Raw genomic sequence first — 12,474 nt, forward strand, 5'->3', positions numbered from 1 at the left:
ACCTTCACACATTTCCAATGCCTTGGTCACAACAACAGTGTGCTGTCAGTGAAGTTTATCACGTGGTTGAGTATTGTCCCGCCCCTCATTCACTCCGATTGGTTGAAGGACCAACTAGCACCTCTAGCCCCTGTTCCCCCACTCTTATTGGTCCTGCGCTGACATCAATAATCCGAGGCCCATTGTGGGCTGGAGCATGCTCAGTGCTTCCTGCTTTTGCTGCTGTTCATCAGGTCTGAGAGAGAGAGAGGGCTCATTCCTGTTTCTCCTGATGTCAGACAATAACAACAACTACCTGCATTGTATGGAGCCTTTCACATTGACAAATCTCCTAAAATGCTTCATGAATGATGGAAACGTTGATTAAAGAGAACGATTTTTAGATACACCTTTAAGGCGGACAGAGGGGGTTAGGGAAGATATTCCAAAGGTTTGTGTCCTCGGCAGCTCCAATCGTGGAGTGATATAGGTGGGCAACAGCTTACAATGGAGACAGTTAGTGGCTAACCATAAGTCAACAACCTCATGTCATAGCCCCCGACCCACACACCAGGCCTTGTTCTCACAGCCTGCCATTACACACTACCTGTGGTTAGCCACGAACAGTCTCCATTAACAACTAATCACCCTCCCCCAGTCAGATCGTTATCCACTCCTTTACCAAACCGTTCTTCTCACTCTATCCCCACCTATCCTTTCCTCCTTTTATCCTCCCCCCCACACTAACTTCTGCACATAAACTGACTTTTTTTTCTCAGTAACATCTGTCCTGAGGAAGGGACACTGGGTCTGAAACTTTAACTCTGATTTCTCATCACAGATCCTGCCAGACCTGCTGAGCTTTTCCAGAACCTCCTGGTTGTTGTTTCTGATTTACATCTTTCACAGTTCTTTTGGTTCTAATTTACCGGGAGTTTGTAATTCAGGTCCAACAGCCTCTGTCCCAGTCTCTGCTGTCTCTCCCAACCCCACCCAGTGACACAGCACCTGCACAGCTCATGGACAGGTGTTGTCTTGCTGGCCACACCCTTATTCACTCCCATTGGCTGCAGGACCACACAGACTCTCCTCCCATTGGTCTGAAGCTGCCGTCAATCAGCCGGGCCCCATTGTGATAAGAGCGGAGGGCTAATCCCTCTCTCTGCCCTGAGATGAGCTTCATCATTCACAGTGAATGGGGCAGTATCAGAGAGCACAGGGCCTGGGGGCTATTCAGCCCATTGGGGCTGTACTCTCTCCCTCTGGAGATGCTGCAAATCTGTCCCAAGTCCCCTCCCATGTGCCCATAGCCCCCCAAATCTTTCCTTAAAAAGTAAAATTCCAAGTCTGTTTCAGAATACTTGCTGAATCTGTGTCGTTCAGACTGTTCCAGATGCTCAGAACTTACTGAGTAAAATAGTGTTCACATTTTCACCTTGTATTATTTGCCAATTACTTGAAAGTAGTTACTAAAAATTGTGACAGTGTTCACAATTCCTCTCTCTCTCTCTCTCTGCAAATTCAAGACCTTGGAACCAAATCTGCACCAGATTGAAATCACTGCTTCACCTTCTCAGCTCCAAGGATAATTATCTGTGCTTCAGCGAGCTCTCCACAAAAGAGAGGAATGCAGCTTAATTTATTGAGATCAAAGAAACAGACTTCAGTCCAATTCGTCCGTGCCAACAAGGAATCCTAAACTAATGGATTCCCATTTACCATCCATTGGCCTGTATCCATCAAAACCCTTCCTATTCATGTACCCAATTGGAAGCCTTTTAAATGTTGTGATTTTATCAGCCTCCACTACTTCATCTGGTAGCCCCTCCCATACACACACCACACTCAGCTTGAAAACGTTGCCATTTAGATCCCTTTTAAATGTTTCCCCTCTCAACCTAAACTCAGGTGCTCTAGTTTTGGACCCACCTAACCTGAGGAAATAGGACCCCGGCTGCTCACCTTATTCACACCCCTCGTGATTTTATAAATCTCCATGAAGTCACCTCTCCGTCTTTGACTCTCCAGAGAAAATAGCCCCAGCCTATTCAGCCTCTGTTGTGGTTCTGTTCGCCGAGCTGGGAATTTATCTTGCAAACGTTTCGTCTCCTTTCTAGGTGACATCCTCAGTGCTTGGGAGCCTCCTGTGAAGCGCTTCTGTGCTGTTTCCCCCGGCATTTATAGTGGCCTGTCTCTGCCGCTTCCGGTTGTCAGTTCCAGCTGTCTGCTGTAGTGGCCGGTATATTGGGTCCAGGTCGATGTGTTTGTTGATAGAGTCTGTGGATGAGTGCCATGCCTCTAGGAATTCCCTGTCTGTTCTCTGTTTGGCTTGCTCTATAATGGTAGTGTTGTCCCAGTCGAATTCATGTTGCTTGTCGTCTGTGTGTGTGGCTACTAAGGATAGCTGGTCGTGTCGTTTCGTGGCTAGTTGGTGTTCCTGTATACGGATCGTTAACTGTCTTCCTGTTTGTCCGATGTCGTGTTTTGTGTAGTCCTTGCATGGGATTTTATACACTACATTAGTTTTGCTCATGCTGGGTATCGGGTCCTTCGTTCTGGTGAGTTGTTGTCTGAGAGTGGCTGTTGGTTTGTGTGCTGTTATGAGTCCTAGTGGTCGCAGTAGTCTGGCTGTCAGTTCGGAAACGTTCCTGATGTATGGTAGTGTGGCTAGTCCTTTGGGTTGTGGCATGTCCTTTCTCCGTTGTCTCTCCCTTCGGCATCTGTTGATGAAATTGCGCGGGTATCTGTTTTTGGCGAATATCTTGTACAGGTGTTCCTCTTCCTCTTTTTGTAGTTCTGGTGTGCTGCAGTGTGTTGTGGCCCTTTTGAATAGTGTCCTGATGCAACTTCGTTTGTGTGTGTTGGGGTGGTTGCTTTCATAGTTCAGGACTGGGTCTGTGTGTGTGGCTTTCCTGTATACCTTTGTGGTGAATTCTCCGTTTGGTGTTCTCTGTACTATCACGTCTCGGAATGGGAGTTGGTTGTCCTTTTCTTCCTCTCTAGTGAATCGGATTCCTGTGAGTGTGGTGTTGATGATCTGGTGTGTGTTCTCTATTTCTGTGTTTTTATTTATTACAAAGGTGTCATTCATGTATCTGACCCAGAGTTTGGGTTGTATTTGTGGTAAGACTGTTTGTTCTAACCTTTGCATTACTACTTCTGCTATGAGTCCAGAGATCGGTGAGCCCATGGGTGTTCCGTTGATTTGTTCGTATATTTGGTTGTTGAATGTGAAGTGTGTTGTGAGGCACAAGTCCAGTAGTTTAAGTATGCCGTCTTTGTTGATAGGTTCACCGTCCTGTTGTTTGTTATGTCTGTCCAGCAGGTTGGTATTGGCTAATGGTGGAAATGAGAAATGAGAATTGGTCATCACTTTGATATGACTGCACTACAGGCCCTCAATAGTCAGCAGGAAATTGAGCAGTAAATATTTCAGGCAATCTCAGATATCTGTAAGAAGGATAGGGTTGTAATGGTCGGGGATTTTAATTTTCCAAACCTAGGCTGGGACTGCCAGAGTGTTTGGAGGTTGGATGGGAGGGATTTGTTAGGCACGTTCAAGAAAATTGTCCCAGTCAGAATTGAAATGGTCAGACTGCAGGAAGGGGTAAAACCGGACCTCCCCTTGGGAAACAAGTAAGGGAAAAGGGACAGAGGTGTTAGTGGGGGAACACTTTGGAAAAGTCACAACAATCGTATTAGTTTGAAAATAGTGATGGAAAAGAACATGGCTGGTCCACAAGTTAATGATCAAAACTGGCCTTGCCTGAATCCAGAAGATATGAGTCAAGAGCTTTTAACAATTGCTTGTGGAGGCTATTTGCAGGTAAAGGGACGTCAGGTAGGTGGGAAGCGTTCAAAAGAGAGATAAAATGAGAGTTCAGTGCCAGCATATTCCTGTTCGTGTGAAGGATAATGCTGATGCAAGTAAGAAACACTGGACGACTGGTGATATACAGGTTCTGGTCCAGAAAAAGGGGCCAGGTGTCACGTATAGCCAGCTGGATTAAGGGAATCCCTTCAAGAACACTACGGGTGAAGTAATACACTTAAGTGAGAGATCACGTGGGGCCAAAGAGGACTACAGAAAGCTCTGGCAGATCAAACTGAGGAAAATACAAGCATATTAACAACAGAACATTAAACACGGATTGAATCTGGTTTAATGGGGCCAACCAAGTGTGGAACCAGAAGAGATGGCTGAGATCCTAAACGAAAATTTCACTTTTCAACTTACTGTGAGGAAAAAATTGGGCAACTCAGGGAAATAAACAGTGATGTCTTCAAAAGAGTCCGCATAATAGAACAGGAGGTGCTGGAGGTTTTTAAATGCATAAATAGTAGACAAATCCCTGGGAACTAATCAAGTATATCCCTGGATATTGTGGGAAACTCAGGAAGAAATTGTGGGGTCCCATAAAGAGATTTTTCTATCACTGACAGCCACAGGTGATGAGCTGGAAGCCTGGAGGGTGGCTAATGTTGTGCCAGTGTTTAGGAAAGGCTGCGAGGAAAAGCCAGGGACATCAACGCCAATTAGCTTGATGTCAGTGATGCGTACGTTGTTGGAAGCGATTCCACTGAACAGGAATTACATGCATTTGCAAAGGCAAGGATTGTTTAGGGATAGACAGCACAGCTTTGGAACGCTGTGTAGAATTCTGATCCTCACGTTTTAAGAAGCATTTACTGATGCTGTAAATGGAGCAAAGATTGACGAAGGCGTTACTGCTACTGGAGGGTTTGACAAAATCCGAGAGGCTGGATAAGCTGGAAAGCAACATTGGGCGGGGTGGTGTCGTTGGGGGGAGGGGGGGGGGAAGTGAGGGTGAGATAGATTTGGCACATAAGTTTAAGGAGAATGCAAAAGAATTTTCCACAGCACACAAGGACAAAAAAGCAACTGGACAGACAAAAGGGTCCCCGAAAGATCAGTGAGGCCATCCAAATGTGGAACCACAGGAGATGGGCGAGACCGTAAATGAATATGTCATGTCAGAACATACTGTGGACAAAGACTAGGAAACAAAGGGAAAGAAACAGTGATGTCTTGTACAAAGTCCCCATTACAGAAGACCTAGTACTGGAGGTCTTAAAACACAAAGGTAGAGAAAGCCCCAGGTCCTGAACAAGTGTATCCCAGTACATTGTGGCAAAGTAGTATTGGGAACGTTAACAGAAATACATATATCATCATTCTTTGTATTTCCACTGGGCGTAGATGGCTGAGAGGTGACCTCAGAAAGGTTTATAAAACAATGATGGTTACAGATAAGTTGATTAGCCAACGTCTTTACCCCAGGGTCGTGGAGTTCATAACTAGAAGGGATTGAACTACAGAAGAAGGAGGTGTTAGCAATTCTGCAAAGTGTAAAGCTAGCTAACTCCCCTGGGCTGGATAGGATTTATCCTCATATTCTCTGGGAAGCCAGGGAGGCGACTGCTACGTCTTTGGGTTTGATCTTTATGTTGTTATTGTCTACAGAGATAGTGCCAGAAGGATGGAGGATAGCAAATATTGTCCCCTTGTCCAAGAAGGGAAATAGAGAAAACCCTGGTAATTATAGAGCTGTGAGCATTACTTTGATTCTGGGTAAAGTGTTGGAAAGGCTTATAACAGATAGGAATTATAACCATCTGGAGATGAATAAATTGATGAGGGATAGTCAACATGGTTTTCTGAAGGGTAGGTCATGCATCGCAAACCTGAGTTCTTTGAGAAGGTGACCAAAGAAGTCGATGAGGGTAAAGCAGTTGATGTGGTGTTTTTGGATTTGTTAACGTTCCCCACGGTAAGCTATTGCAGACAATACAGAGGTCAATACCAACACAATTGTTGAAAATCACACAACACCAGGTTATAGTCCAACAGATTTAACTGGAAGCACACGAGCTTTCGGAGCGACGCTTCTTCATCAGGTGATTGTGATTGGAACAATCACCTGATGAAGAAGCGTCGCTCTGAAAGCTCGTGTGCTTCCAGTTAAACCTGTTGGACTATAACCTGGTGTTGTGTGATTTTTTACTTTGTACACCCCAGTCCAACACCAGCATCTCCAAATCAGAACAAAATTGTTGGTAATTTTGCAGTTTGGATCAGAAAGTGGCTCAATGAAAGAAGACAGAGAGTCGTGGTTGATGGGAAATATTCATCCTGGAATTCAGTTACTAGTGGGGTAACGCCACGATCTTATTTTGGATCCACTGTTGCTTGTCATTGATATAAATGGCCTGGATGAGGGCATTGAAGGATGGGTTAGTAAGGTTGCGAATAGTGATGCAGGATGTTGTAGGTTAGAGAGAGGCATAGATAAGCTGCACAGCTGGACTGAAAGTTCACAAATGGAGTTTAATACAGAAAAGTGTGAGGTGATTCACTTTAGAAGGAGTAACTGGAACACAGAGTACTGGGCTAATGGTAAGTTTCTTGGTAGTGTAGAAAAACAGAGAGATCTCTATGTCCACGTACACTGATCCCTGAAAATTGCCACTCAAGTTGATAAGTTCGTTCAGAAGGCATTTGGTGTGTTAGCTTTTATTAGGAGAGGGAGTGAGTTTCGGAACAATGAGATCATGCCACAGCTGTACAAAACTCGCGGGTGGCCACACCTGGGTTATTGTGTACAGTTCAGGTCACTACGTTACAGGAAGGATATGTAAGCTTTGGAAAGGATTCAGAGGAGATTTACTGGCATGTTACCTGTTCTGGAGGGAAGATATTACAAGAAAAGGCTGAGGGACTTGAAGCTGTTTTCGTTCGAGAGAAGATGTTTGAGGCGAATTAATTGAGATATCTAAGATAATCTAAGATGGGTTGAGAGCCTTTTCCCTTGGAAGGCAATGCCTAGCAGAGGCTTTAAATTGAAGGGTGATAGATGTAGGACAGATGTCAGAGGTAGCCTCTTAACTCAGAGTAGTAGGAGCGTGGGATGCAGAGCCTGCAACAGTAGTAGACTCACCAACTTTAAGAGCATTTAAATGGTCACTGGATAGGCATATGGATGAGACTGGAATAGCGTCAGTTAGTTGGGCTTCAGATTGGTTCCAGAAATTAACACAAAATTGAGGGCCGAAGGGCCTGCAGTGCATTGTCATGTTCTATGTTCTAGAGGACATAAATATGAAATGAAAGAGAAAGACTTTAAAATATTGGAGGAGAACATTTTTCACACAGAGGATGGTGCAGGTATGGAATGAGCTTCCGGGGGAAGTGGTAGAGAAAAGTACAATGAGAACATGGAAAAGACATTTGGGCAATTACATGGAGAGGAGAAGGTTTGAAGGGATATGGGTCAAATGCAAGGAAACGCATCTCATTCAGGGACTCTGGTCTGCATGGACTGGTTGGATCGAAGGAACCGTTTCTGTGGTGCATGACTCTATCCAGTTAAAGAGGAGGAGATTACCGAGAGAAGGCATGTTGTAGACACTGAGATAGGGAGATGGTAGTTTGGAATGCAGTACGCTTCAAATATGTGAAGGGACCATCAGGAAGGGAGGAGGTTATAGGGACAGGAACGGTTATAGGAATTACAAATTATTGAAGACACTGGACCACAAGACATGCCATAGATACAGTTCTGCAGAGTAGTGAGTCTTAGTACAACAAAACATAAAGTAGGGGTGGTGATTGAGCATGTGTTGTGGCTGTACTGTGCCTCCACTCCAACACTATCTATGTCATGTCTTGTTAGCCAATGTTTGGAGCCCTCTCGTTGTTCTTTGTTCTGTGCACTGTAGGTGATATTACCTCACTACTGGATTTGTTGAAGGTTCCAGATCTCCCTGCCCTTGGTCTCTCTGGCTGACCAAACATCATCAATGTGGTGATGGACGAGACACCCAGCAGTTGGGAAGTCTATTGTGTCAGGACCTTCCTGAGTACCAAGAGGAGACAGAGGAATAGACACAATTGGAAATTAGACTGATGTAGTGAGGGTTACACATAGAGAATGGCATTGAGCCCCACAGAGATCTGGAAAATGGAGCGATATCAATTAAGAGCCCAAGATTGCTGGAAGATGTCCGCATCACACAACTGAGTCGGAAGAATGGGTTTAGCTTCATGGTGCCCTGGTATCAGTGTATTGGGATGAGCAACCTGTGAGCAGTGATGCCCTCGTGGTATTATTGCTACACAATGTATCCAAAACCTCAGCTAATCTTCAGGGGAGGGAGATTTGAATCCCACCATCTGAAATGGAGACATTTGAAATCAATAGTTTTAAAATAATAATAATCCATAAATAAGTATAAAACCATTGCTGAAGTACAAAATATCCAAACATTTGTCCTTTTAGAAAGACATCTGCCCATCCTCTCGTGGTCTGCACGACATACTCACAGCAAAGTGTTTGCCTCTCAATTACCCTCTGAAATGGCTGAGCAAGTTACTCAGCTCAAGGTCAGCTCAGGTTGGGCAAGAAAGGCTGGTCAGCCAGAGACACCCACATCCCATACCTGGTTTAATAAATAATCCATTAGGATGGTCCCACTGGAACTGTGCTGGGACCAGTGTCCTGGCCAATAATGTTGGTAGGTTTATGGACAGGGCTTTAAACTGACCCAGAGGATGCAGGGACAGGGTTCAGGTGAAAGGAGCTTTCCAAATCCAAAGAGAAAAGGTGACGCATCGGAACAGCATGGGAATGTGGCTGAAGACAAGCAGAAAGGGACAGGATGTGACAAAGTTTAACTCAAGTCGCACAACAGTGAATCGGTTTTTGACAGAAAGTTGTGGGAAAGAGCAATTTTGTTTTGGAATGGACAAAGTCTCATCAATAAGGGAGATGGATTTGTGACCCAAAGTTAAAAGAGATTTAGACACCAGGGAGACATGGTTTCCGGGCGAACAAAAGATGGAACATAAATATTCAATGATCCACAACCTTGCAGAAACTCAGGCGAAATGGGCAATACTAACAATAATGGATAACAATGGCATTACAGAGAAATCATTTGGCCTCAGTTCATGAAGTAGAGTCAGCCAGTAGTCAAATTCTGGCCAGTACTTGCCAAGGCCACAAGCAGCAGAACAGTTTTAGTCACAGAACAGCATTTCATTGCTCATCACTGCATTGCACAGGAATTCATTGGAAATTTTTAAACAAATGTATTGTGATAATTTTGGGAAAGTTCAATATTCGCATCATCTGGGACAATCACACAGATAAGTGTGATATTGGAAGGGGAGTAAAGAGATTTTTTTCAGTGTTTCTTTGAATAACACACTGTGCAACTGGCTAGGGATGTAACTGTCTCAGGTAAATAGTTGTGAGATGAAACTTAGTGAATGAGTCACGTCACCTGGAGAGATCCTCTGGGAAATTGCGATAAAGTGCAATTTAAATTAATTTAAAGCATTTCAGTGAATCACAGAAAGGCCAAGCTACAACTAGAAACAAAAATAGCCAATCACATAAGTTTGACAGTAGAACTGACCAAGGTTAACAGGCTCAACGGACTGAAATATGTGTCTGTAAACGAACAGTGGAAAACGTTTGAAAGAACAGTGTAAAACACTCAACAAAAGAACATTTCATTGAAACAGACAAATCCTCAGCAAGAAATTCCCACCGGTCCCTCACTCAGAACAAAATGGATCATATTAGATTATGAGGTGGAGAAGGTCACCAAAAAGTACTTAAAATCCTCAAGTGAGAGTGTGTTTTAGGAGTAAGGTTTAAAGAGATTGCAAAGGGTCTGCTAGCAGGGGGAGGGCTGTGGGAAGGGGAATCATTGTCAGCGTTTAATGACACGACAGGATCAGGGTGAGACGAATGTGCTGAGAGTGTTACAGAGAGTTATCAGGGCCTGAACAGTGTTACAAAGCCAGTACGGATTGCTGCAGCTGGAGGGGTTTGCAGAGATAGGGAGGGACATATGAAGGAGAGGATCAACCAGTTGCTAATCAAAAAAACAACACTTCAGTGACTACAGGATTAGTCAGACACAGTATTGACCATCCTCAGGCCACAGGATTATTCACGAACAGCATTGACCGTCCTCAGCCACTATAATATTCACACATAGTACTGACGAACCTCAGTTCCCAGGATTATTCACATACAGTATTGACCATCCTCAAGAGAGAATTATTCAAACACAGTATTGACCATCTTCACTCAGTAAGATTAATTCACACACAGTATTAAGTATCCTGAGCCGACAGGATTATTTACACACAGTATTGAAGTTCTCAGGCCGCAGGATTTTTCACCCGCTATATTGACCATTCTCAGACCATAGGATTATTTACAAACAGCATTGACCGTCCTCAGGCCACAGTAATATTCACACACAGTATTGTGCATTCTCAGTTCCCAGGATTATTCACACACAGTATTGACCAACCTCAGGAAAGAATCACTCAAACACAATATTGGCCATTCTCAGGATACGGGATTATTTACACACAGTACTGAAATTCTCAGGCCGCAGGATTTTTCACAATCTATGTTCACAATCCTCAGGCCAAAGGATAACTAACACTCAGCATTGACTATCCTCAGGCCACAGGGGTATTCACACATTATTGACCATCCTCAGGCCACTGGATTGTTCACACATCATTGGGGCAATCACAGGCGACACAGTATTGATATTCTCAGGCCACGTGAGAATTCACACACTGTACTGACCATTCTCAGGTCCCAGGATTATTCACACACAGTCTTGACTATCCTCAGGTCTCAGGATTATTCACACACTGTATTGACTCTCCTCTGGTCTGCCAGCAACAGGAGTAGATCTGTTAACCTGAAAGGCATTTAAATGGTCATTGGATAGTCATATGGACGAGAATGGAATAGTGTCAGCTACTTGGGCTTCAAATTTGTTCCACAGCTTGGCGCAACATCGAGAGTCAAAGAGCCTGTACTGCGCTGCCACATTCTATGTTCTAGAGGGAATAAATATGAAAGGAGCAAAGAAAGACGTAAAAGAGATTGGAGGAGAACATTTTCCACACATAGGATGGTGCAGGTATGGAATGAGCTTCCAGAGGCAGTGGTAGAGCAAAGTACAATAACAACATGCAAAAGACATTTGGGCAGGGACATGGAGAGGAGAAGCTTTGAAGGGATTTGGGTCAAATGCAGGGAAACTCGAATCGTTCAGGGTCTCCGGTCATTATGGACTATTTGAATCAAAGGAACGGTTTCCGTGCTGTATGACTCTGTCTCCAGTGATTGGAGGAGGAGATTACTTAGATAAGGCATGTTGTAGACACTGAAGCAAGTTACAGCGACAGGGATGGTAGTCTGGAATGCAGTACATTTCAAATATGTGGAGGGACGATTGGGATAGGAGGAGGTTACAGAGATAGGATCTGTTATATGAGTTACAAATTATTGAAGACACTGGTCCACAAGACATGCCGTAGATGCAGCGTTGGAGAGTAGCAAGTCTTAGTACAACAGAACTTAAAGCCAGGGTGGTGATTGTGCATGAGGTGGGGATATTCTGTACTCCCCCTCCAGAACCGTATCGATATCATGTCTTGTTAACAGAGGTTTGGAGCCTTCTCATTGCTTTCTGCTCGGTTGTCGAGACTGGATGAAGTTAGCAATATTGAGGGTTGTAGAGTTAGCAAGGACTCTTTAGACTGGTCACGGTTACAAGCCTCTCGTGGGAGGCCTGCTTTCCCCTCTGTTGTCCAGATGCTCACCAAGGCAGCACAGGCCTGGATTGAAAACTGGGAACTCTCGATGCTGTCTCAGTGCAACAAAACATACAGTGGGGGTGGTGATTGAGCCTGAGGTGTGTCTGTACCGTGCTCTCCCTCCAGCACTGTATCTGTGTCATGTCTTGTTAGCCGATGTGTGGAGATATCTCATTGCTCTCTGCTCTGTGCACTGTGAGTGATCTTACCTCACTGCAGGATTTATTGAATGCTCCAGATCTCCCTGCCCTTTGTCGCTCTGGCTGACCAACCATCATCAATGAGGTGATGGATGAGACACCCAGCAATTGGGAAGACTATTGAGTCGGGAACTTCCTAAATACCTACAGGAGACAGAGAAATAGACAGTCTCTGAAATTAGGGTGATGGAATCACATGCAGAATGGTAATAATTGCCATACTGACCTGAAAAATCCCAATCTCCATCTCTGGTCTGTGCTGCTTCATCTCTCTGGAGAGATGGATTCTGTTGGCTCAGGATCTGGAGTAGCTGGAAGAGTGAGAGACACTGACAGAGGCAGAAATTAAACACTCACAGTGAGGAATACCAAATGGAGAGATACTGAGTGATATCAGCAGAGCGCAGGAAGATTTCGTAACAAACCATTGTGTAGAAAGAAGGGGTGTTGATTCATTTTGCTTCTGGTGTCAGTGCTCAGGGATGGGAAACCTGTGAGAAGGTGAAGTGATGGCCTGGTGGTATTATCGCTGTGCTATTTATCCAGAAACTCAGCCATGTTCAAATTCCACTGTTGTAAACAGGTGAATGAATGAGTGGTGTGAAGACTGGAGAGGGTTACAGTGATATCATG

At 44.4% G+C, this 12,474-nt stretch overlaps 1 long non-coding RNA gene across 1 annotated transcript; it reads right to left on the bottom strand.

The window, feature by feature from the left end:
* Window positions 1-10,629: 10,629 nt before the first annotated feature.
* Window positions 10,630-12,248, bottom strand: LOC140488928 (uncharacterized). The gene is made up of 3 exons (XR_011963063.1): window positions 12,068-12,248; window positions 11,851-11,985; window positions 10,630-10,737 (listed from the first exon to the last, which is right to left on the bottom strand). It is a non-coding gene; the product is annotated as an uncharacterized lncRNA (long non-coding RNA).
* Between the last annotated feature and the right edge of the window lie 226 nt (window positions 12,249-12,474).

Source organism: Chiloscyllium punctatum, chromosome 18 (genome assembly GCF_047496795.1).
Source record: "Chiloscyllium punctatum isolate Juve2018m chromosome 18, sChiPun1.3, whole genome shotgun sequence".
In the NCBI taxonomy this organism is placed as follows: domain Eukaryota; kingdom Metazoa; phylum Chordata; class Chondrichthyes; order Orectolobiformes; family Hemiscylliidae; genus Chiloscyllium; species Chiloscyllium punctatum.